Here is a 3,720-nt window from a genome sequence, read left to right as displayed (position 1 = left end):
TTTGAGAAAAAGAATCAAGCAATGAAGTGTAAGGGTTGTCCTATAAATACCCACAAAACCTTACATCGACCATCAAGCAAAAAATAAGGCACAAACATTTTGTAAGACACAAAAAATTTGATAATTTCTCAAGAGATGTCAAGTGTATCAAACAGGATGCGACTCTCTCGAGAGGAGATCAAGGAGATTTTCAGAGAGCATGACATCGACGGTGATGGTCAGCTTTCCATGCAGGAGGTGATGAAGGCCTTTGGGTTCCTCGGCTGCATGCTTCCTTACCACAAAGCTCACTATGGCATGGCTCTTGCGGATGCTGATGGCGATGGCTTGATCGACGAGGATGAGCTCGAAAGGCTCGTGGACTATGCCGAGAGGTTCCAGAACAGGAAGCGCTGTGGTTAAATGTAATTTCTCGTTCGCTAATAATGATATATTTTGTTTCATGCACCATTATAATTACAAGTTTAAAGTTCATGCTCCTGTTTACTTTCATGTTTGGAGTTCTAATATTCTGTATAAATAAAAAGTAAAGGAGGGCTATCTAGCTAGGTTGCTAGCTAGTCAATCCTGCTTTCATTTGGGTATTAAATATCAAATTGTATGTTTGGGTCAATCCTGCTTTCATTTGGGTATTAAATATCAAATTGTATGTTTGGGTTTATTTGATGAGTATTAACAGCATCATGTTCTTGTGTATGAGGTTAATAAGATCATAGTTGCTTGATATCCCATTGCCATGAGCCATAAGTTCAAATTTAATTTTAAAAAGAGAGTATCGAAAATGTAACTGTTCAAGCCCACCGCTAGTAGATATTGTTCTGTTTGAGTTTCACTCAAGATTTCCCTCAAGGTTTTTAAAACGCGTCGGCTAGTGAAAAAGTTTCCACGCCCTTATAAACGATGTTTCGTACCTCACAATCCACCCCCTTCGAATCCCAACGTCCTGCTGACACTCGTTCCTTTCTCGTTTCTTTCTCCAATTGATGTGGGACTGGGACCCCACCAAATCCACCTCGAAGGGATTTCCCTCAGGTTTTTAAAACGCATCGGCTAGTGAAAAGTTTCCACGTCTTTATAAAGGATGTTTCGTATCTCACAATCCACCCCCCTTCGAAGCCCAACATCCTGCTGACACTCGTTCCTTTCTCCAATTGATGTGGGACTGGGACCCCACCAAATCCACCTCGAAGGGATTTCCCTCAGGTTTTTAAAACGCATCGGCTAGTGAAAAGTTTCCACGTCCTGATAAAGGATGTTTCGTATCTCACAATCCACCCCCCTTCGAAGCCCAACATCCTGCTGACACTCGTTCCTTTCTCCAATTGATGTGGGATTGGGACCCCACCAAATCCACCTTGAAGGGATTTCCCTCACAATCCACCCCCCTTCGAAGTCCAACATCCTGCTGACACTCGTTTCTTTCTCCAATTGATGTGGGGTCACCCCCCTTCGAAGTCCAACATCCTGCTAACACTCGTTCCTTTCTCGTTTCTTTCTCCAATTGATGTGGGACTCCACCAAATCCATCTCCCTTCTAGGCTAACGTCCTTGCTGGGAGATATTATCCCCTTTGGACTTTCCTTTTCGGGCTTCCCCTCAAGACGCGTCTACTAGGGAAAGGTTTCGACACCCTTATAAGGGATGCTTCATTCTCCTCTCAAACCGATGTGGGATCTCATAGAAAATAAGTATAACAATACTCAATAAATAGTTTTACTTGTATGAACTTAAATACTCATATATTACAATCAAGAATTCATCGTTCATATGCTTTAAACTAAATCCTTTTGTAGTTTATATATTATAGGCCATTTCATAAGTTATAAACCATTGTTTTCTTCTGTAATCATCAGTTTTTGCTCGGTTCGTGGTAAACGTACGACTACTCTGAGTGTATTTTTAGATATAGGGTTCGTACCTTCAACTTAGTTAGGCCAAATGCTATTTACTTTCTCCACGTTTAGTGAATTTTAGATCTTGTAGCTAATTGTACTCCAAATTTTATATGAAAAATTTCAATCATCAAGGGCGTGACCTATATATATAACTTAAACTTGTAGGGCACCATGTAGATCATATCACATCCATGCATTGGGCAACTTTATCATACATGTCATACAAGTAAGACATAACTTCATAAATCATATCATAAACATGCCAGAAGTGAGTCCGTCAGGTGTGTCCTAAATATATAGGATATGACTTCATATATCATATCATAAACATGCATAGAGTGAGTCTATTAGTGTCTCATAAACATGTAAAGTATATCCTCGTAGATCATATCATAAATTATGTTATAACATGTAAGGTTGACCTCGTATATCATATCCGATACCTGCATTGAGTAGCTTTAACATGTGTTCATAAAATTATTTTATATCGTATCCTATATACGCATATGTAAAGTCATTATTTTGGTACCAAGATAAGAAATGGATCCCGTCTATATCCCATCATTTTTAGATGCAAAGTTTCTTGCTACTTTGTAATTCTGAAAATGAAAAATAAATCCAATTTCTTACTTAACAAATGAAAAGGTTAATGAAATAGAACCATAACTAAGAAGGTTTAATTTTGCCTCTAGCTAAACTAAACATAGATTAACTGGTTAAGAAATATAAGTCAAATGCTTAATTTTTCCACTGCTCAAGATAATTCGATTCTCACTATCTTTTTTCATCACGACCCATTCTTGGCTGCTTAAAGTAAAGTAACTCTTTTCATGGACATTCCTTCCCATGGAAACTATTTTATTATTGTTACAATAATCATAAAAATTGAATGTTGATACTATACTTTATGTTAGATATTTTAGTAATATATTTTCTCATAAAGATATATTTTATTAACTGAGACTCGAGTAAAAGAGGGTACATGAATAAAATAAGACTACATCCAAATGAGAGCTATCCCGATGATAGGATGATTATGAAAAACTTAAAAGAATGGAAAGTTGCTACATATACAAACAAGGTGCACTTTCTTTTTCGGTGACTTAATAATAGAAATTTCACAGTTAAACATGTTTTACTTAGAAAAATTTTATGATAGGTAACCTCCTCAGAATTCTCGGAAGATGCATGTGGACGAGGACAAAACATACTAGAAGGATTTGTGTTGGTATGTGGGATAGTCTTCACTCTTACAAAGTGAAGAGTAAATAACATAACCATTGTGTTGGAGAATGTTGGGACCATCATTTGCTGAATTTGGATTTCGAATCTTGATACGAACCCTAGGTATAGGGCGTTATTGAATGATATCAAAGTAATACCTCTCCTAGTAAGATGTAGTTGGTGATGAACTAAGGCGTAAGTTGGTGAGCATGTGACACCCGAGTAAATGGGAGATATATAAATGAACCGAGACCACATTGATCCTGAGGATAGAATAACTAAGAAAGACTTAAAAAAATTGAAAGTCACTCCCTATACCTTCAAGGTATACCTTTCTTTTAGGTAGCTCAGTTATAGAAACTTCATGATTAAACTTATTTTACTTAGAACAATTCTATATTGGGTGACCTCCTAGAGAAAGTTTCCTAGAATGCATGTGAATGAAGACAAAACATATTATACTTTTCTTAATATGTTCTTGATAGTTTAGTTTTGTCATATCTGCCACAAATACGACTTCTAATATAAATTTGTTAACTTCGAAAATTCAGCAGAAAAAAAGAAAAGAAAAGAATTTTTTTTTTTTTTTTTTTTTTTTTTT

General features: G+C 36.4%; 1 long non-coding RNA gene across 1 annotated transcript; it reads right to left on the bottom strand.

Annotated features, from left to right (window-relative positions):
- Window positions 1-2,415: 2,415 nt before the first annotated feature.
- On the bottom strand, window positions 2,416-2,719 carry LOC111496032. Its single transcript, XR_002720413.1, has 2 exons — window positions 2,671-2,719; window positions 2,416-2,494 (listed from the first exon to the last, which is right to left on the bottom strand). It is a non-coding gene; the product is annotated as an uncharacterized LOC111496032 (long non-coding RNA).
- Window positions 2,720-3,720: the final 1,001 nt, after the last annotated feature.

The sequence above is a fragment of the Cucurbita maxima genome, unplaced genomic scaffold (genome assembly GCF_002738345.1).
Source record: "Cucurbita maxima cultivar Rimu unplaced genomic scaffold, Cmax_1.0 Cma_Scf00022, whole genome shotgun sequence".
In the NCBI taxonomy this organism is placed as follows: Eukaryota; Viridiplantae; Streptophyta; class Magnoliopsida; order Cucurbitales; family Cucurbitaceae; genus Cucurbita; species Cucurbita maxima.
The sequence above is the reverse complement of the archived record's forward strand: the minus strand, read 5'-3'. Positions and strand labels throughout refer to the sequence as shown.